The sequence below is a fragment of the Myodes glareolus genome, chromosome 24, assembly GCF_982192425.1.
Source record: "Myodes glareolus chromosome 24, mMyoGla1.1, whole genome shotgun sequence".
NCBI classification, from domain to species: domain Eukaryota; kingdom Metazoa; phylum Chordata; class Mammalia; order Rodentia; family Cricetidae; genus Myodes; species Myodes glareolus.
The window spans coordinates 32,625,483-32,648,186 of record NC_142049.1 but is presented as its reverse complement, the minus strand read 5'-3'; the positions used below and the strand labels follow the sequence as shown (position 1 = coordinate 32,648,186).

The following is a 22,704-nucleotide window of genomic DNA, read 5'->3' as shown; positions in this document are numbered from 1 at the left end:
GCAGGTGTTTTCATAACCAGCCTTAGTCAGGAAACTAGAAAAGCGTCACTGGAAGGGGGACTGCCTTAAGTGAGTGGAATCATAAAACATAAAGTGATATGAAAGTAGAGGGAGGGCATGCTGGGAGTGGAAGTTTAAGCAGAATGGAGTGGGGAATGGTATTAATAAAATGGAAGATCCTTTGAAAAATGCCTATGGGAGCCTACTACTTTATAATTGCTTTGATTATTTTTCTATTGTTATGAAGAGAACATAACCAAGGAAATGTAGAGAGGAAAGAGATTTTTAGGGCTCAACAGTTTCAGAAAGTAAGTCTATGATCATCATGGAGGAGAGCATAACAGCAGTTGGGCAGGCATGATGCTGAAGCAGTAGCTAAGAGCTGTGAAAGAGACAGACACACATAGAGAGAGAAACTGATTCACCCTGGGAATGGTATGGGCATTTGAAACTTCAAAGCCCATCCCCAGTGACATACCTCCAAAGGGACCATACCTCCTAATCCTTCCCAAAGAGTTCCACCAACTGGCAATTATTCAAACATATGAGCTTGGGGGTTGGGGTACGGTTTACTCATTCAGACTACCTCAATAATCTAGTTAAATGTTTATGTAAACAAAGATAATTATAAGGAGGTATCCTCAAAGCCTCATTGGTTTTTTGAGACAGGGTTTCTCTGTAGCTTTGGAACCTGTCATGGAACTAGCTCTTGTAGACCAGGCTGATCTCCAGTTCCCAGAGATCCACCTGCCTCTGCCTCCCAAGTGTTGACATTAAAGGTGTGCACCATCACAGCCTGACCTGACAATGTGATTCTTAAAACCCAGTTGTTATTAAAAAAAATAAAGAAGAATCTCAGTGCCAAGTGTAAGATATTTCCTTATTTGTTATTGGTTACAGAAACCCTAGAAGACATCCAAAATTACCATCAGATTAAGTTCATAAGACCCTGCCGGTGGAAGCACCACAGGCCTTTGTTACTAGATATAGGAAAATCAAATGGGAAGTGAGCTGGAAGTGTCCTTGTGAATCAGAACAGTGAGGGAGTGAGGGAAGGACAGATCTACATACAGAAAAGCCTGGGTGGGTGGGATTTTTCCACTCTGTGTTTTTCATGGACAGCACAGGAGGAGGGGTTAGCTAGTCTCATCAGGATATCTTGGTAGGCAAGAAGTCTCAAGTTGTAGATGTCCCCAAGGAAGCAGTTGCCATTGCTAGTTTTTACACACATTGCCAACATTCTTATTTGACCCAGAGGAAGGCGTTATCATCCCTCTGAGCCTCACCGTGGGGGACTGGAGGAAGGCTTTGTCAAGTCCCATGGGTCTGATACTTTGGAGTCTTTGATGTGGCTGTGTTAAACAACACACATTTCACTTAGAACTTCATCCACTCTTCACATATCCACTCAGGGTTCTTTTTTCCCCGTACTCAATTAATCTAACTATAGTTAAAGATTATTTAAAATCCTTAGGTTCAAACTTCAATCCTCTGAGGTAAAAGTGATTCCCAATTCTTTGTTTACAAAATAAAGTTTTCTTAAATATTAGCCTACTTAGAAACATTAGCCAACATTGACTCACAGAATAAGGAAGTTGTGCTTTATCCTTTCTTGGAACCCATGGAAGTTTGGTGACTAGACCTTATACAAATGCTAATTTTGTATGTTTTTCCTTTGGGGCAAAGCTTTTGGTTCTCAGATAGTCCCCATATTAGCAGTAGAAAGGACTCTGCAAGAATTGCTCCTACATGGAGTACTCTCAACCAAATGACAAAGATTTTAACATAGTTGTAAAATTTTGCATATTATACCGTGGTTCAACTCTCCATAAGATCTTCAATCGCTTGATTGGTGACCAATTAAAACAGCTCTCAAAATTGATTAAACCTACCAGTTTCTTTAGTCAAAGATATTCCATTAATTCCTCTACATCCGGGATCTGTTACTTTTTTTTTTTTTTTTTTGCAACACTCATTATTGTCTCATAATTTCTGGCATTCTATACAAAATTAAATAAAACTTTATGAACCATTTTTTTATCAAAGGAAACCCTATTACAAGGGGCTTTAAATATGATAGCTAAAATTCAGAATTAGTTAAAGGGTATTTCCACAGTAAGCTTCCAAGGAAAGGAAAAGTAAATAAATAAAAACTAAAATGAGGTGATTTCATCAATTGGGAAAAGACATCACATAAAAGCTCCCCTCAACCTGGAAGAAAAGGAGTCTATGGGGGTACTTCTAACACTGTTCTATAACGCTTTAAGAGATTAAACTCCTAGGTTCCTATTTCTTACTCCAGATTTATCACAGTATCTTCATGAACTTCAGGAACACAGGACATGCATCTTCAACTGTAGTGACAATTGGGTAACCCAAGTAACTAAATTCCAAACCTCTCTAACAGTAGTTCCAAGTCTCATGTTTTATACTTCTTAAATCCTTTTTAAATTGATACTTTGAGAATTGTCCAAGATATTTGGAGGTTTTTTGTTTCGTTTTTTTTTTTTTTGATATGATCCTGCTCATGAAGGCACGTAAATTTGGTATGATCCAGGGATTTATTCCTTAATGGCTTTGTCAACTGTTCGTCTTTCCTGAAGACGCCCTTTCCACCTATTCAGCGGAATCTAGGAATGCGCTTCCCTTGCTCCATGGGACATAAAACAATATTTAGCCTCTTCAAGAGTAAAATGTGATGCTTGGTCAATTTATCAGCTACTTTCCTCTTGCTGTGGTAAAAATACCATGACCTCAAGCAACTTTAAGGAAGAAAGGGTTTTCTTTTAGCATATGGTTCCTGAGGGAACCTATATATGATAGAATCCATCACCGGGAAAACATGTCAATGAGCGAGACTAGGCAAAGCAGCAGAAGTAGGAAACTGGCTACTCACAGTTTCATTGCCGCGCCAGAGGGAGAGCTGGAGGAAGGCGAAGAAGGGAGGAAAAGGGAAGGAGAGGAATAGAGGAGAAGAAGGACAGAAAAAGAAGGTTGCCGCTATAAATCCTCCAAGTCTGCCCGCAGTGACACACTTCCTCCACAAGGTATCACTTGGCCTCCTTAAGGTTTCCTACGGCCTCTGAGCAGCACTGCTAACTGGTGACCAGGTGTTGGATCCGTGAGCCTATACAGAACTTTTTCCATGCAAACTACCAGAGCCAGCAAGGCTGGTAGAACTTTGAGCTGAAGTTCCAAGAATTAAATAACATGTGTGTGGTTAAGACAAGTCTGGAAAAATCCAACACATCACACGAACATATCTTCCAGAAAGATGCCTGAGTGTAACCTTGGGCAGTATAGCCTTTCAAGTTCAAAGTCCTGGGCATTGTCAGTACCCTTTCCTGTAAAGATACCCATCCTCTTCCTGATTGTTCTGTCCATTCTTGGCTTTCCTCGTCTTAATAATTCTTCAGTTTATGTCTTTACAACCCAACAACCTCAATTGTGAATGGTGCTCCATCAACAGCTGCCACCAGAAGAGACAAAACAAAGAGGGAGTCATCTATTTGTCTCTGGACTAGCAGTCTGAGAAATTTTCTGGGAATTCACTAATGGAGACCCAGGAGCTATAACAGCCTTAGGGACAGAATAGGAAATTGGATTTTGCTCTGTTTGGTTTTAGACTCTTACACAGCACAAAGCAGTTCGAAGGCTGATCTTCAACTCCCCTGGGAGAAAAGTCTCTCAAGCAAAGTTGAGGACTATATGTATAGTGCATAGATTAGCAATTTGAAACTTCTTTTGGCTATACACATCCTTCTCCTAACAATGCACTAGCAACCTGTTAGCAACCTAGAACGCCCACCTGCATGGAACTGTATCCTCATTCCACTGTAAACAATGTTGGTTTTTCCTCCCAGTAGAGACCTTTAGACACTGACAGTTCCTCTTCACTAATTTTCGTTATACTAGAATGGGGTCCTGGTTCAGCCTGAACTAGTTTTTTTTTTTTGTGCGCATGCACAATAAGGAGTGTGCTCTGAGTAAACTTGTACAAAGAATACACTACTTAGCCATCGTATGACTATGCATAGTTGGGTTTGCAAATGATTAAAATCAAACATTATAGAAAAGGACTTGCACAGTGACAAACGGCTTACATAACCTGCTCTGTCAATCAAAACGGAGAACCACTGTCACTATATGCTTTAGCAACCAAACACCTCCTTCTCTGAAAGCCCATAGAATGAACTCTCTAAATTATCTCGAGCCTTTGAGTGGGCTCACTGATGTGGCCCACTGTATATATTTCGACTGTATATATTTCTGATCTGTTTTATGGCTTTGTATTTAGTTTTGTTGTTACTGTGCCATCCCTGTACACCGTTATTTCAATTTCTTGAACAAGGGACCTAGAATGTGGAAATGTCCAGCTCCGAACCTGACAAGCAAAAGCTACACCAGGAGGGTTACATGAGAAGGCAGAGAGCAGAGGCGCCATTGGTATCAGGGCAGGGAAAACGTCTTAAACAGTCATGTAAACATTATTCAGGGGAAAAGAAACAGGGGAAGGCCAAAGGGGCGTGGGAAGCGGAGCTGAGGCAGAATGGATCAGCGAAAGTTTAGGGTGCTTAGGAAAAGCGAGGCAGCCCAGAGGAAGAAACCAGAGATGAACGCAGACCAAGAGAGGCAGGGTGAGCAAACGGTGTTTCCGATGTAGTCCAGGGACCGTCTCTAGAAGGCGACACCCTAAGGGGCGAGCCTGGGAGCGCGTGCGCGGGGACCCAGTGGGTCCTAGCACGTCCTCAAGGAGCTAGGTGCGACCGCCGCCAAGGGTGGCTACGAGCACGCGCGCTCCCGTGTCCGCACCACCTCGGCGGGGTCGGATCGAGGTGGAGGTGGTGACGTCAGGCAGGGGCGCGCGCCGCGGGGCCGCGGGCGGAGCCGGGAGGCGGGCGCTGCGCGCGACCGCGGGCGGAGCGGAGGGGCGCGGGGGGCGGAGCGTGGCGCAGCCAGGAAGGCGGGGGAGGAGAGGCCGGGGAGCCTCGCGGCAGCTGGGGAGGGGGCTGCGACTTGGCGCGAGCGAGCGAGCGGAACAGCTGATCTGGTTCTCCTGACGCCAGGGAAGATGGAAGTCGGCTAGCGGCGACTGCGGCGCTGCGGGCGAAGCGGCAGGCGGCGCGGCAGGTGAGCGGCGCTGGCCGCGGTGCTGCCTGAGGGCGGCGGGCCGGGCGCCCCGGGCAGGTGCGCTGGGGCGAGCGGCGCGGGGGTCGCCCTGCTCTCGGCCGCGAGGCGAGTGGGCGCGGGCCGGAGCCGCAGGGCGCCGGGGGCGCAGGGCTCGCTGCGCGTCTGCATTGCGGGATCCGCTTGGGATCCCGTGGGCGCCACGGCCACCGGCTCCGGCTTTAGCCCGGTGCGGGCGGGGCGCGGCGCTCGCGCTGGCTCGGGAGCTGCCTCCTGGCCCTTTTCGCGGTTCCGCACTGGAACGTGATGGCAAGCGCGCGGGGACTGGGCCCTCCGTCCGTGGGGGCGCGTCGGGGGTCCAAAGGGCAGGACCGGTCCAGAGCGGCACGCGAGGCCGCTGGCTTGCACCGGGCTGTGGCTGCCTGGGTCACCGTGGCCCCGCGCACCTCTCACTGGTGGTTTCTCTGGGTCTGGCTGGACAGCCGCGAAAAGATTGATGCAATTTAGCTCTGAACCCAGAGGCCTTCCCTAGTAGCTCCTCACTGGAGGGGAAAAATTGTATCCGCTGTGCTTTAAGTGCTCCTTTAAATTTGGGAGATGTCAGTGATGTCATCATTAACTAAAACTTTCCTTCATTGGACATAACCGCTCAAGTGTACCCTCCTCCCGACCGGTGCAGTTACTGCAGCTCTTTGAGAATCTTAGCCATCGAATGAATTTGCCTCCCTGCGCTCAAAACCCCCAAACTCATATAAGTGCAGTTTTTATTCTGTTGGCTTGAAAATTAGTACATTTAAGAGTGACTGAAAGGACATGGGTCCCTACAGGTCTGGAAGTCAGCTGATAGCACACAGATAGCAGTACGTGCTTGTACCTTGCCTTATCTCTGTAAATGAAAGTGACCGGTAAGAGAAACACTTTAAAGAAAAACGATCTTTTTAATGTGGTGTCCAAGCAAAGATAGACAATGAAGCTTAGGTCTCTGCAGGCCTTGATTGCTTCAGGTGAATCTGCAAGGCTCCTCCTTCACCAACATCACCTTCTAGGGTGTGCCTGAGAGAGTCTGCCCCCCCCCCCGACCGCAAAGGGTGCTGGTTTCCCTAGGGCTCTTCCAGCAGTTGTATGTCCTACAAGACCCCATGACCTCTCCAAAGCATTCAGGGAATGTAAAAACTGGAGATCTTCACAGCACACCAAGTTCTGGGGGGAAAATTCCTCTATGATTGCCAGCAGCAAGCCATCATTTGATTATCTGAGTATGCCATTAGTATCTGCTCTTATGGGAACAGACAAGCTAGTTCCCAAGACAGTCTGAACATCTACTTAAGCCTATTGTATCAAAAGCATATCTAATAAGAGACAAAAGTATTGATGGTTTTGTATTTAATAATTAATGACACCTCCTAATTGACTAGAATAAGGATGCCTTAAATTATTAGTGTGATCATATTGGGTTTGCAAGGAATTTCATGTCATATGGCACAGGGAGGTTTGAATCTGGCTACAAATGTGAAGCTTTTGAATCTTGAAAATAGTGGTTACTGTGGGCCCTTAGTGTTCAGGGTAATAGTGAACTCAAACCATTGCTTCCTGGAGTCTGGATAGGGCATAAATCTCACTTATGCCTCGATTCTAGGTAGCAGGTGTCCCTTGAGAAGGAAATTCTGAGGTTCCCTACCTTGCTGGAGGAGGAGAGGGGACAGCTACCAGTGAGTGATCTCTGACCTCTTGATAATGATAAGCCTACTCACATTGGAATGCTGGGTGAACTAGCTCTGTAGTGAGACTGGCCACATGCAGTGCTTTTCTGTGGTTTTTCTGACACAGGTTGCCCTGTGCTCGTGTATGGCACCAAGATTCCTCTGTATTTAAAGTGCCTTTGGTGGTGAGTGGTTTTAGCGCTCTGGGATGTGAAAATGGAATCTGTGAAACCATGGTGGCCCTTGTATCTGTTGTTCCCACCTGTAGACCTGTCAAAACATTCACATTTTTTATTTATTCATTGTTATACTCATGATTATAGAACAACCATCTCTTCTATATTTTTATACATTTTTGAAAACACACTTGAAATGTGTTTAGGTTTAAGAAGCCCAAATTGCCTTACCTTGTCATTTTGTCTGTCCATCTGGATTTTAAGGTCATTCATCCATGATTTAGACCCATAGAATAAAGGCTGAGTCAACTCCTGCCAGGCCAGCAGGGGGCGTGCTAGATGTGACTTGCCTGTGCCTCTACCAGACTTTTGGGGAGGATTACCAAGAGTGTATGTTGGGTGGGTGGTGTGTGTGTGTGTGTGTGTGTGTGTGTGTGTGTGTGTGTGCTCGCACGTGTGCGTGCCCAAGAAATGGAAACTGGAGAAAATATGCTTTTGAGCGTCCAGAGGTGGAGGCCTTAATGTGAGATTTCTGTAATTGCCCGTCTTTGAAGAGTGGTTGTTGGTCCTTAGCACATATGGAGGCTGGGGATTCATTCATTTCAGGCATGCTATTTCAGAGAGAAAAGTTGTCCTCAGAGCCTTGAAGTCCTGTGTGCTGGTGAGAGCACAAATGCCCACGAGAGCCATTGTTGGAAACCTTCTACTCGTTGCCCTTGGTGTTCAATTCTTACTGACTAAACCCTGGTTCTCTGTAAGATGGCACTTCCCAGGTGTACGTCCTTACCCTGCTTGGCAGAGTTATTAGCCTCAAGTTCTGTCTGATGAAGAAAAGCAAATGTTTATTGATGTTTTATCCCCTAGAAAATGAGAACAGGAGAAGTAGGCATCTACTTCTACCTTAATGTAACTGATATGGTGTGTCTCCAGTTATTCAACCACGTGTTCCCTGGGAGGCTGTGGCTCGTGGACAGTGAACTCAGACTGCTGTTGTCTGCTTGAGGCTTACCTTCGGGAGCTCCTGTGGGCATGCCCCATGGCTTCCATATCGGGAACTATTGAGGGGTTCAGCTGTGTTACTGAACACCTAAGACTCCTGATGGATCCCAACTACCGAAGGGCCTTCTCATGCCTTGAAAGTAAACTTTGGTGGATACCCCACCAGTGACTTCTCCGGGAATATTGACAAAGAATGCTAACTACTCCTTTGAAATTGCCTAGAAGAACAGTTTACTAGTTTCCAGAGGGCATAGTTTTTATCTTTCTGCTGGGCCAGTCTTTTTACTCTTTTTACACTGTAGATGGCCATGGGTAAAGTGCCACTAGACATTAAAAACAAAGTTTACCAAATCGTTTGCAAAGCTATTGCCACTGACAGTGGCCAGGGAAAATTCTACTCAACTAGAATCCAGAAACCTGCAGGCATTTAAGTGGAAATAAAACATGCAGGTCTCTTTTAGAATTCATTTTAAAATATTTTGAACCCCACAAAAAGTATTTTCCTGGTGATAGACTGCTGTGTCCCCAGGAAGTTTGTGTGTAAAACTAAGATGATCTTACCACAGACATGACAGAACATTGCAAGGAGAAGCCAGCTTTGCTACGCTTGAGGGTAGGATTCGTTTTAGCCATTTATAGTAATGGACAGGTGAGGTGGTTTATAAAGGTCTTAAAACATGAGGGTGTGTGCCTAGCCTTATTGCATCTTGCTATGCTGTATTTGGTTGGTATCCCTGGGAGGTCTGCTCTTTTCTGAAGGGAAAAGAACAGGAATGGACCTAAGGGAGAGGGGAGGTTGGGGGAGAGCCTAGGAGGTCGGGGAGGAGTGGAGGAAGAGGAGGCTGCAGTCGGAATGTATTGTATGAGAGAAGAATAAGAATAACTAAGTCTAGGGGAGGGCTGGGTGTGACCCTTGACTCTGTGGTGGAGGTGTGTTTGGCTGGCTGGCTTGTAGATAGCATCTCTGGACTGAAAGGCAGAAGAGATGGGGAGACAAGGCTGGGGACACAAAGATGGGGAAGTATGCATCCGACAGCGGCTCTCAGCCAGTCACTCAGTGACTTGAGCATGCCTCAGGTTCTTCATGACAAAGGGAACACTTTGCTTACCATGTCCCCAAATCCCTGCCTGGTAAAACCAGGGACTCCACACAATTCCAGTACCTGCTGCTCTAGATCTTTACGGCAACTATTTCATCTCCTGAAAGGAAAGTGCACATTGATGCTAGCACAGCTTTTCTGTGCTTCTCTTTCACCGTAAACCAAGTAGACCCAACTTGTACGTTCAGAGGGTTGAGTTCTTCAGGAAAGGATTTTCTTTTTTGAGCGGTTTCTGCTTTCCTAGTTTCCCTTCCCAGTGCTGTAGAAGTGGGATGGCTGAATGAATAGAGACAAGTGAGATGCTCTGTTTGTTTTATGAAACCCAAAATTGGACCTTTACAACTAATTTTCTTGTCTCTTCCGTTTCATTCATTTTATTGGCTTACTGTACTTCCGTGTGGTTCTGGGATAGCTACCCATACTATGATAAGGTTGTGTGAAGTTCCTTCTTTACCGGACAGGGTTTAAAAACATACTTGCAAGGAGGCTGCCTAACATAGGCACCTGTCCAAAGTGCCAGCCTGGCAGGCTGAGCCTGTGGAGAAGACCCCAGATTTATACCCCCCCGAAGGTGATTGTTACTCCAGACGGTTTGTTCACCTCAGTGCCTGTATCAGGCATGTCGGAAAAAGGCTTTGCAGGGCATGCTGTAGGACTGCTCTTCCCCAGCCTCTGCGATGTCCATTCCTGAAGCTGGTAGGGTATCCTTGGATTCAGATGTTCAAAGTCTCCACCATGGTTGCAGCCCCTTTCCTCTCAGTTCCGTCAATGGTGATCTGATGCTTGAAACTAGTTTCTTACTTGTCTGTGCATTTTCTGTCACTATAGTAATAAAACATCTGAAGCTTGTTAATAAGAGTTAAAAAAAACCAAAGGAGGCTCATGGTTTTAGAGTTGTTTTAGATCAAGTGTCCCTTGACTGTAGAACACTGTGACAGACGGTGACAAGAGTGTAGACTAACCTCTCTTTATAAGCAACATGCCCTCTAGTGAATTCCCAGCCTCCCAGAGCTCTGTATTAATCCCTTCTGAAGGAAGTACCCCAAAGATTGTATTGTAGGCGGAGACAGCATTTACTGACTGCTCAGACTCGATTAATCACACAGAAATATATTAATTGCAACACTGTTCAGCCAATAACTTATGCATATTTTAGCTAATCTTTCATCTTCAGTTAACCCATTTCTATTAACCTGTGTGTTGCCACTAGGCTGTGGCTTACCAGTGTCAACATGTTGCTCCTTAGGCAGCTGCATGGCATCTCCCTGAGTCTGCCTACTTTCTCTCTATATCTCTCTGTTCAGATTTCCTGTCTGGCTTTACTCTGCTAAGCTTTTTAAATAACCAATGGTAATAAAACATATTCATAGCATTCTGAGGGATTTCCCATCTGGCTCTACTCTACTAAGCCATTGGCTAAAACATCTTCTTTAATAACCAATGGTAATAAAATAAATTCATAGCATACAGAGGGAAATCCCACATCATTGTATCATCTTATCTTGTTCCAGGCTCCACCTCTTTTATAATTCTACCACATCACACTTCCACATGAAAGACCAGGTTTCTAGTGTGATTATTTGAGGAACAAAATCAAAATACATTTAAACCACAGCACTATTACTGATGTGTGAACAACAAATCACATTCATATTTTTTCAGACATTAAGAAATTCTGTCAGCATCCATAATATTGTAATTTTTGTTTCAAAAATATATTAATTGGGATATTGTGTTCAGATTTTTCTTTTCTACCAGCCAGTTCCCAAATAACTACAAGAGACTTATTGCCAATTATAAATGCTTGGCCTATAGCCCAGGCTTCTTACTAACTCTTACATTTTAAATTAATCTGTATTTTTTTATCTTATGCCACGTGCCTCAGCCCCTTTTTTTTCCAGTATGACAAGTTCATCTTCTGCTCCCCTGCATCTCCTCAAGATTCCCAAGACTTCTCTCTTTTTTTCACACTCTTTATGTCTGCCAGTCTGTCCTAACTTCTACTTGACCAACTTTGTCATTATAAACCAACCACAGTGACATATATTCACACAGAATGAAGTAATACTTCACAGTTCCCCCTTTTTGTCTAATTAAAAAGAAAAGTTTTATTTTAACATAGTAAAATTATATACATCAAAACAATTACCAAGTAAGAATTACAGGTACAATATCTAGTTCATTTGTGTTTGGCAAATTTAGAGAAAAATACTCTCTATTTGATCTTTGTGAGTATGAAGTTTTATACCCAAGTTACTTTTTTTTTTCATAGCCAAGAAAAACTTTAAGTCTAACTATTTTGTCTTTAACTCCATCAAAGACCCAAGAAGGGTATGTGTCTCAGTTTCTCCCCTTTGTTCATTGATTCCTTCACAGTTTGTACTTCTAACTCAAAGCATTGCTTGGGTGAATTGCTTTGACTGGTGTTTTTTGTTGTTGTTGTTGTTGTTGTTGTTTTTGAAAATTAGAAAGAGGGGTATAAAAAGTAGAAGGTCTTCTGTGGCTGAGCAATTCTAATTAGCTATCTCTATTAACAGTACTTGAAATTCTTTGAAATCAGAGGGGATGGTGAACTCTGAGGATCAGACTCTGCCTCCTTCAGCCTTCAGTAGATGCTGCTGGTCACATGGATAGCAGACCTGAAGAGCTGCACTGATTGGGGTCATTCTTGATCACCCTTTTCTGCTCTTAGAGTTGATTAGTCTCAACTATGTCTGCCAGTCTGTCCTAACTTCTACTTGAAGTTAGTTTTTTCACAGGAAAAACTAGGTGAGAGGTAAGAGACTAGCATCCTGAAGGTAGAGTCCTTAAAACAGATGCCAGGGAGGGAAACTGTGATGGCAGACAGGGGGGCCTCATGTCCTGCAGACAAGGTGGACTTGCCATTTTCCCCTGGGGTGGAGGTATAATTCTACTACTGCACTCTGAGTGTATTTGCTTGTGATATCGGTGTTTCAGGATGCTATTCAACGCTTTGTTGTGGGCTTGACTGTGGTGAAGGGTATGCCATTTCTGGGGTGACATAGACCCACATAGAAGGCTGCAGATCTTTTGTGAGTTCTATCACTTATTATATGGATTAAAGTTCTGTGACTTCCTGTTTAATTGTGCTGTGTAAGTATCATTTGGAGGCAGTGAAACTGAAAGGCAAAGATGGCATCCAGTGTCTGTCTGTCTCTCTTCTTGTCCCTTTGACAAACTTCTTGTCTGACATGTTGTATGTGACATTGACTCTCAGCTCTAACTGACGTTGGCTCCTCTAACAGAGCATGCTCTCTATGTCTGGGCTCCTTCCTTCAGTCGTCTACCTGTATCAGGTGAAATTCTTCTACTGGAGTAGACTTACTCCATTTTTAGTATGGTAGGCAGTGTGTGCATCAGCAATGTCAGCATACTAATAGGTGAAAGGCTTCAGGAGCCCTAGAAGAAGTGAACTCCATGGATCATCCCATGACTTGGCAGGTGGGAATTGTTGGGGGAAGGTCAGTGTTCTGTGACATTTACATCACCTTCCTTCCCTGCCTGTGGAGTCCTGACTAGAGGGCCCAGCCTACTGCATCCAGGAGTCTGCTTTCTGCATGAACCCTCTGTTGGAATACTCTCTGGATCTTCACGTGTCCATATAAAGGGATGTATCTATCTACCTTCTGTCCTATCCATGATCTTATACAAAAGTGATTCCCTAGTTTTCCCAAAGTGCTGACTCATCAAGGTAAGGAAAGCTGGCCACATTCCTGTTAGAGAAAATATATAAAAAATACGTGTCTCTTAAAAATATTTATTTGTTGCCACATTAAGAGTTGTGGGACATACCATTCATCAGATTGAGTATTTACACTTAGCAATAAGTTGTGTGGATAGCGTTTGTTCCCTCTTCTGGGAGTTAGACCCATCAGAGAAGCCTTATTACATCTCAGAGGCACCTTGTTCAGAACAGGCTCCCAGCTCATGTTTGTTAAATGCATTTAGTAGCCCTCTGGGAATTGAAATTAGAAATTTAATTATTCTTTCTAGAATTGCTTGGCTCCCATGAGTCCAGAAGCATAATAGTTGAAAATACTGTTCATATAAAATTTGAAACACTTAGAACCTAACTCCCAGTACAGTAGCAGGCAAAGTTTTGTTTAGAGCATACAACAGTAAGAAAAAACAAAGTGTGCTTCATGTTTCTATTTCGTGTGTCACAAATATTTTATGCAGCCACGGGGAACATTAATTCTATCTGTTTAATGAGACAACTTACTACACAAGAGTTTCTTTCTTTTTTTTTTTTAATAAGACACAGCAGTTTACCGAATAGTAAACATTAATGTTATGAAGGAGATAATGGAAGGTCACATAAATGAGTCATGTTTGAAGCAATCCTTTAGGGAAAAAATGAAATGTAATGGGAGAACAGACGGCAATGTTGTGACTCATTAAAATGACCAATTAGGTTGACTTTAGACAGGTTGAGAATCCCTTATCTGCAAATTTTGAGAAGGGAAGGGTTTGGAATGATTTTTAGATTTGGAACATTAAGATTATATATAATAAGATGTCCTAGGGATAGGACCCAGTCCAAGCACAGAATTCCTTTCTAGTTTGTGTACACCTCAACCTATTGGTTGAAGGTAATGTTAAGCAGTGCTGTGTTTTGACTTGTAGCCCATCACATGAGGCACAGTGCAGAGTTTCCTGCATTGAATGTCATGTCCATGCTAAAATCACTAAGGAGTTTTGGAGCATTCCTAATTTTCAGATTAGAGATATTCAGCCTGTATAAAAGAGTGGCAACTGGACAGGGAACATGTCTGTATTTAGTGACGGAGGTGAGAGGAACATGAATGTGAGACTACATAGTGAATTCTAGGCCAGCCTGGGCTATAGACTCTGTCTCAAAAAACCAGACAGGCAGAATAAGAAAAAAAATAGTAAATTCTAATGTTCAGAATCTCCCCAACAGGGAAGAATGTGCTTCTTGTTGCCAGACCTCCCTCCCTGCTACTATACCCAACCCCTGTCAGGTTCCTACCAGCATTCTGTGAAGCATCAGAGAAAGATGCCCTAAAGCACTGAAGAGCAAGTGTCTGGCTGCCTTTCCAGCAGGGGTGACATAGGTGTAAGAGGACACAGCTTAACATTTGCATTGCCTTTGGGGTAGTGGAGAGGTTATACATGAAGGCCTCAAATGGGCAAGAACATAAGCGGAATGCTGGGTCTCATACGGTATAAATGGAGCTCAGACCCTCTGGATATACTGTTAGAAAGAGATGGGCCCATCCAATCTCGGCTTTCATTTCCTTATTTCCTCTCCTGGCTACATTTTGTGTGTTGTATAAAACTGAACTTCCCTAAAATCTGTTTATCAGTGTTCTTGTTCTTTCTAGATACTTTTCAGAAGCAATAATCAAAACCTGGAGGAAAGGTAAAAAGGATTGTGTAGAGTCATCAGACAACGCGTGTAAATTAGCATACAGATGTTAGCTGACACCTTACCTTGGCTGGGAGGCTCAGAGGAAAATGGCCTGAGAGACTGCAGTAGGCTCATTGCTGACTGTAGGCCAAGGTGAGCTGTGCATGGCCCCAGGGAGCGGTTCTGTGGAGCCAGGAGGCTGTGAGGCCAGCACTCATTCAGATGTGTCTTCTTCACCTTGCTCTGTCAGTTACTACTTTCCTAAGTGAAACTTAAGGAGCCCTGTTTATTACCTGCTTGTCCTGATTGTTTCCTGGTGCTTTACCAATGAATGTCTGCCAGATGCACCCCCATGTTCAGCACCTTGAGTGGGTCAGGGCCTATCTGAGGCCACATCCTGCCACCCTGACTGTATTTGTTCCTTGTGTTGCTCCCATTGGGTCCTGGGTTTCTCTCAAGCGAGGCTCCTTGTCTTCCAGACTTTCTCTACAGAGTGTCCTTCGGGACGCTGTGTGCACTCAGATTCCAAGAGAGAAGCTAATGAACTGTGGGGCCAGACCTGGACGAGACTCTTAGAGCCACCATCTCACACATGGGTCTCCTTCCATTTGTGCTGCTGCTAATTGTTAGTTCATCTTACTGTCTCAGTATCTCTGACGTATGGCACCTGCTGTCCAGGTGACAGCAGATCTAAGGTAGTACTTGTCAGGTACAGTTGATTTTTCTCCCAGCTCCTCTTTGGTCAGAGCCAGACCACATTGGGCAATTATTTCCCTTCTGTTGCGAATGAGACAACTTGGTTCGAGAAATGGTAGTAAGACCTGCCCCATCAGTGGACCGATTCCATGCTGTAAAAAGGAGAGGGCCGGGCATTTTACAGGACTGTTGTGAGGAGTGCAAGGGTGATGAGCAGCTCCTTGCTGGTGACTCTTAGAGAGGTGACCTGGAAGGGATCAGTGGTCACTAGGCGTGAGTACCATCGAGGCTGATGCTCCAGGGTGAGTTCAACAAGCCCCTTCTCCAAGACCATCAAGAGATTATAGACTTAGAAAGGGCAGTCCAGATGCTTTAGTCAATGCAGAATCTGCCTGTGTGCTTTGTACTTCAGGAAGCACACTGAAGCATTGTGCACACATTGGCCAGTGTGCATCATAGATTTAACTTGTACATAGATTAAATGGGTGCAGTTAAACATGGCGTGTGGGGGCAGAGTGTAGCATATAAGGAAGGTGGTTTGGGTGAGCTCCACTTTGCTCTTAGTATTTTGAGTATAATCATCTGTTATAGGGGAACTTTTTAGTGTCTCCTTTAAGAAAGACTTACATCCACAAAGATAAAACTAGGACACAGATTTCCAGACCCCACGCCCTTTCCGGTGGTCCTTCTGTGTACAGGTGAGGGCAAGAGCATGGCCATGGATTGAGGGCCGTGAAGAAAAGCCATACTGATTATTCATTCTTTTGCTTTTGCTTTTTTATCTTCCCTCAACCCCATGAAAAACTTTTGTGCAGATTAGAATAATAAATTCAAAGAAAGTAGGTATATAGTACGATGTATCATTTTATGAGCTCAGGTCCCCGTTTCTCTACCAAGATGCACCACGCCACTGCTCCTTACACATTTTCCTAGAATCATCTTACAGATGCCCTTGTCTGTGTCTAGTTTTTCATCTTGGGACATACAGACTCATGCAGTACATATTGGAGATTATTTTATTTTTGGTCTAGAAATGAGTTATTTTAAATTAAAAAGTTTGCAGTTATATTTTGGTTTTATTTAGTTATATGGGTTTTTAAGTTTAAGCTAAATATCTTATTTTTTTTGGAACATATAATTTTCTAAACTATCCCTTCTTTGGTGTATCTTGCAACATGTGGTTACAGTTGCTTAGTACTCCCTCCCCGAGTGGTAGCTCCTCCAACAGACCCCTCTTGGGTGTGAGAAACAGTGTACTCTCTTTCTGGCCTCAGAGAATATATCCAGAGGGTCAGAAAGGAAGTGGATTTGGGGAGTGTCCCCGGTCTCCAGTCATTCACTGTAAATTAGGAAAAATCTGTGTGATACCTGAACACCTGTTTGGTTGCTTTTGTTGTTCACCACCGGTGCTTGTCGTTTGCTGCCTGCTGTGTTTTTGGAGTTGGTGTAGACTCACTGGGCTTTAGAAGAGGACTAATTTCCAACCCAACTCCTTCTTTGGCGACCCATCTATTTCCCTTATTTTATAATCTATAAATTCTTACATTTCAAATAACCTGCCTTACTTCTCAGGAAACCTCTCTGACTGGTTACTTGTTCTTAGTTTTTTTTTTAATTGAAAATTCATGCTATATATATTCTGATTATAGTTGGCATCCCCTCCCCCATCTCGTCCAAGCAAGCGCCTCTCCACCTTCCCACCCACCCAGCTCCATGCCTTCTTTGTCTTTCTTCAGAAAAGAAGTGGGCAACTGGGCTTAGCGATGCACAATTTTTTATAAATTACATTTATTTGTTTGTTTTACATCCGGACAGCAACCGTTTCCTCTCCCTCCCCTCCTCCTATTTCCCCCAACACACACACACACACACACACACACACACACACACACACACACACACACACCCCTAATCCACTCTCCCTCTGTTTCTGTTTAGAAAGTGGCAGGCCTCCCATGGATATCATCAACAAAACATGGCATATCAAGTTGAGGTAGGACTAAGCTCTCTCTTTGTGGTAAGACTGGGTAAGTCAGACTAATATGAAGAACAGGTTCCCAAAAGCCAGTCAAAGCTTTAGGAACAGCGACTCCACTGCTAGTAGTCCCGCAAGTAGACCAAACTACACAACTGTCACACATGTGTAAAGGGCCTAGGTTGATCCCATTCAGGCTCCCTGGCTGTCGGTTCAGACTCTGTGAGCTCCTTTGAGCCCAGGTTAGTTGTTTCTGTGGGTTCCCTTGTGATGTCCTTGACCCCTTGGCTCATTTAGTCCTTCCTCCCTTTCTTCAACAGGATTCCCTGAACTTGGCCCAGTGCTTGGTTGTGGGTCTCTGCATCTGTTTCTATCGGTTACCACATGAAACCTCTCTGATGGACAATTATGTTAATCACCAGTCTAAGCGTATAGCAGAATAACGTTAGGCATTATTACATTGACTTTTTTTTTCCCCAGTAGTGTTTGGTTCTATCCTAGGCCTCTGGGCCATCCAGGCCTCTGGGTCCTTGCACTCTAGTGTCACGGGTGGACTCGGGGGTAGGATCACTGTCGTGGCAGGGGTCTGAGCTGGACCAGTCATTGGTTGGTCATTCCCACAATCTGTGCCCCCCTTATCAAACCCCGCCCCGCACCTCCCATAGTCAGGACAGACTGTAGGTCAAAGGTTGTGTGGCTGGGTTCGTGTCCCAGTCCCTTTTCTGGAAGACTTGCCTGTTCACAGGAGATGACCAGTTCAGGCTACGTATCTGCTATTGCTAGGAATCTTACCTGAGGTCATCCTTGTAGGTTTTGGGGAGTTTCCTTTGCACCAGGTTTCTACCTGACCTCGGTATAACCCCTGCCCGTTTCAGTCATCTTTTTCAGTACTGTCCCCCTCCATCCACCTCCCAACCCAATCCTTCATGTTCTCATCCCCACCCCCACCAGTCCTCCCACAGGTATCTTCTCTTTCCCCTTCTCAGTGAGGTCCATGTGTCACCCTTTGGGCCCTCTTTGTTACCTACCCTCTCTGGATCTGTAGATTGTAGCATGGTTATTCTTTACTTTACAACTAATATTCACTTAAAAGTGAGTACATACCACGTTTGTCTTTCTGGGTCTGGATTACCTCACCTAGGGTGATTTTTTTTTTTTCCTAGTTTCATCCATTTGTCTTTGAATTCCATGACGTCATTGTTTTTAACAGTTAAGTAGTACTCCAATATGTAAATGTGCCACATTTTCTTTATCCATTCTTTGGTATCCCAGTGCTTGGGAGGCAGGGGCAGGTGGATCTCTGTGATTTTGAGTCTAGCGTGGTCTACAGAGTGAGTTCCAGGTCAGCCAGAGCTACATAGAGAAACCCTGACCCCCCAGAAAAGAAAGGATAAGAGGCAACTAAAAAAGTAAACAAACCATAATTTAAAAAAAATAAAATGAGAAATATATACTACACACAAAAATAAAACCCATAAAAATGTACCCAACTCATACTCTTTAACACTAGTTTTACAAAATTGTTTCTTAGGTTTTATTTTCCTCAGCTTACTTTTCAGCAGTACAGTGTTCATTATAGACTTGATTTTCACCTCCCTGCTCTATTTCCTGGTCCCTTATTCTCTCCTCAGATGGACAACAGGGCCTACTTGGTGAATTGTTATAGATGTGGCAATATCTCTCTCCTGGCCAAGTTGTCAAGTTACACCATTTTCTGTAAAACTAATTGGAAATATGTCTTTTGTTTTTTGTTACTATTATATTGGGAAAAGTTAGATTTTTTTTCTCCCTGGATACTTATGCTTCTTTTGGTTCTAGCTGTTTCCCAAAGCTGTTGCTGGAAGCTGGTCTTTTTTGTATCACTTTCTTTTAAACTACGTAGTGCGGTCTGGTAATAAACAAAGCTCACTTTACTTCTGTAGTTTTCTTTTTGTATTATGTCATTGACATTGCTTCTGTTAATAATTCAATAATTTAAATGATATAATTGTTTTTTCTGTGTCTGGCCATCTCTTTAGTGAACTCTATATAGTCCCCAATCTTACTCACCTGTTAATTTGGTTAATTATTTTTATTATTTGTTTGCCTCTAATGTGGCTTTTACTGTTATTCTGTTTATTTTTATTTTTAATTTCTTCCCAAACCTCTGTTTATTCTTCTGTTAGTTTACAATTTCTTTTTTGATTTTTTTCTCTCTTTTGTGGAGCATGTGCTAGGCAAGATTATAGCCCTTCTAAGAGGTTAGTATTCCTTCCCTCTGAACCTATGAGTAGAACACCTTGTAAGACAGAGGATCATGGAATGGAAAACCTCAGGGTGAAATAGAATCAAGACTGCTAAACAGCTGATTTTAACATGGGGAGGTATAAGAGAAGAATCTGTTTTCAATTTAAAAACATTTTGAAAAAAAAAGAGGAAACATTTCCCATTCTGTCTACTAGTTTCCTATCATCACTTTAACAAATTATCATGAAATGCGCGGCTTGAAACAACAGAAGCAAGTTTATCCTGGAATTAAGGAGGTCAGAATCTACTATTGATCTCCCTGGGCTGAAACTGCCTTGGGCAGGGCACTGTGCCTCCAGGCTGCTGTTTTTTATTTATTTATTTTTACTTTTTATGGGTTTTCAAGGCCCCTGGCTCATGGGTTCTTCTAGAAATGCTTCATGATCTCCCACGTCATGTCTGCTTCTCTGCCTGCCTTCTATGATGAGTTAAGACCCACTGTATAATCCAGGATCCTTTTCCCATCTTAAGGACTAGAGCTAATCACAGCCCATGCCTCCCTTGACAACTAAAGTGATATCTTAGGACTGAAGCATCTTGGAGTTTGTTATTATGCCCACCACAGGAATAAGCTCTGTTCCTGATGTTTCCAGCTTCCAGAGGCAGCCATCACTTTGGTTCATAGTCCTCTTCCTTCCACCACGTCAGGTACACGTGTGGTTACATTCTCATGTAACCGTCTTTTCAGTTCCTACTCTTCTGCCTTCCTCCATCTACCTCTGTGAAAGGCCCTGTTGACACACAGGTCAAACAGATGACCTAGGAAAATCTCCCCATTTTATATTTTTGAAAGTAATTACATAATTAATGTAAATATGATTACATCATTTCCCCCTCCCTTGCCTCCCTCCAACTCTGCCCATATTCCGTTGCTCCATATCAAATACATGACCTCTTTTTCTTTAGCTGTTTTACACACACACACATACATACACACACACACACCACATACATGCACATAAATAAATATAAAATATATAAATATAACCCACTGAATCCACTTAGAGTTACTTGTATCTATATGGTTTCAGGACTGACTGCTTGGTATTGAATAACCCAAATTCGGAGGCTCATCCCTCCATGGGAGGGGGACTATTTTTTCTACTCTCTTGACTATAATTTCCCCTCCCTTCTCTTCTCCCAGATTCCCCCTCACCTCCCCACTTCCCCAGATCCACTGCCCCTTCGTTTCTTCTTCAGAAAAGAGTAAGCCTCCAAAAGAAATGACAGCCAAACATAACAAAACAACATATAATAAGACAAGGCAAAAGCACTCGTATCAAGGCAGAATAAGTATATGCAGTAGGAGGAAAAGAGTCCCAAGGGCAGGCAAAAGAGTCAGAGACACACCTATTCTCACTGTTAGGAGTCCCACAAAATCACCCAGCTAACATCCATAACGTATACACAGAAGTCCTGGTACAGACCCATGCAGGCCCCTGCTTGCCACTTCAGTCCTGTGAGCCCATGTGAGCCCCACTTAGTTGATTCAGTGGACCATGTTCTCCTAGTATCCTCCATTCCCTTTGGCTATTAGAAGTTTTGCCCTTGAAAAGATTCCAAATGTAATTTGTTGGAGTGTTTCCCCATTTGATTTTCCTCATCCTATTCTCTGCCCCTGCTGGAGATCCTGTGGATTTAGGAAATGTTTGGTATGATCAGGTCTTTGTTGAGGAATGAGGGTGGGATGAAGGTAGATCAGGGTGCAGGTTGTAGCCTCAAGAACACTTGCTCTGAATAGATTTCTTTCTGCTAAAGACAGGCCGTGTACCTGGCTCCAGTGTTTATGCAGAACAGTGTTTACTGTAGGTCTTCAGGTTTCTGTTTTACATTTGTTGCCTTCCTTTTGTCCTGAGGAAGGTCAGTGGTCTCACTCAGCCTTTCCCTAGGTGCCCAGTGTGGCTTTATTCAAGCAGAGTGGCCTTGCTCCCAAATCCCCCTGACTTGTAATGACCAATTATATCAGGGCCTGGCCATGCTTTCCAACATGACTTGTATGTTGCCTGTCTAGAGTCTAGGGGTTGCCCATCAAGACTGTGTGTTGTCAGCCTGGAGTCCAGGGGTGTTCTGAGTTGCTGTGTCTCTTCTTGGCTTCATCAGTTCTAATGCTTACTCGGTGGTTTGTGGTTTGTGGTCATGTCTGCTTGATTCTTTGAAGGTGGAATATCTTTCTTTTTCTGATTTTCTCCCTTCCTCCCTTCCTTCCTCCCTCCCTCCCTCTCTTCCTTTCTTTTTCTTTCCATTTTCATTGTTTTTGGAGCCTTTAAAGAAAATGTAGAGGAGTAAACTGTCTATTAGATGCTGGGAGCTGCTGTCTGCTGGGTGACTATGTGCATATTTGGGATTTTGATGTTCAATTTTGCAGGCACCTTGTGCTTTGAGAAAGAGAAACGGGTCACCATTTGCATGGGGGCTGGGCATTGTTTAGGAACGCTGGGGTAGAGTTGTGTCTTACTCCTGAATACTTCTTCACAAAAACCCTTCTGTTACATTAGACAAGCTATTGTACTAGAGTTTTGGCATCCCCATGAGCCAGCCTGGCCCTTCCTTGCACAGCAGTTTGGATGAAAGGGAGACAGGCAAGTCCCACACTGGGCATCTCTACTCCTCCTTCTACACCACCAAGAACCCTGCCTAGTTCATGTGGACCTGTAGTGTCCACATGTGGCCAGAGTTCACATGAACTTTTGGAGCAAATCCATAAAACCTTGAATGAACATTTACTGCTATAATAATTTCATTAACTCATTAATTTGTAACCATTAGTGTTTTTTCCATAATATCTAAGTAACAAAATGGGCTACCATTGGTTGCCCAAGCACTTTGCCTACATTGTCTAGTTAAGTTGCGTGGCTTCCTGTGAGGGAAGGTATAATGTTCATCCTGACCTCAGAGATAACTCAACAAAAGTGGATGATTGTTGGTTTCCTCTTTTACTCTACACAAAATGTCTTTGCAAACATCCATTTAATCCTGAATATCAAGGAGCTAATTTTCTGAGTTGAGTTGAAGCTTATGAGCTTTGTATGTTCTCTGAACAATTGTACCTGTACATCTGTGGATCCAAACTATATTCTGTCTGTTTATACTTTTCTTGCAGGATAATTTGTGTTTGTTTTTAATACTCAGATTAAAATAGTTGCATGATTAAAAAATCCTCAAGTTTGCAGAATTTCATTAGAAGATTGTGGCATCTTAGTAGTGGGATGTCCTCAGTTCCAAGGAATGAGTGATGGTAGAGATTTTGCCC

At 43.6% G+C, this 22,704-nt stretch overlaps 1 protein-coding gene across 3 annotated transcripts in view; it reads left to right on the top strand.

Moving 5' to 3' along the window:
• The first annotated feature begins 4,993 nt into the window (after nucleotides 1–4,993).
• Nucleotides 4,994–22,704, top strand: part of Otud7a (OTU deubiquitinase 7A) — a 298,648-nt gene continuing 280,937 nt past the window's right edge. For all 3 annotated transcript variants that reach the window (XM_085682681.2, XM_085682680.2, XM_085682678.2), the window contains exon 1: nucleotides 4,994–5,130. The gene's annotated coding sequence lies outside the window, so the exon portion shown is untranslated. The remainder of the gene's footprint in view (nucleotides 5,131–22,704) is intronic.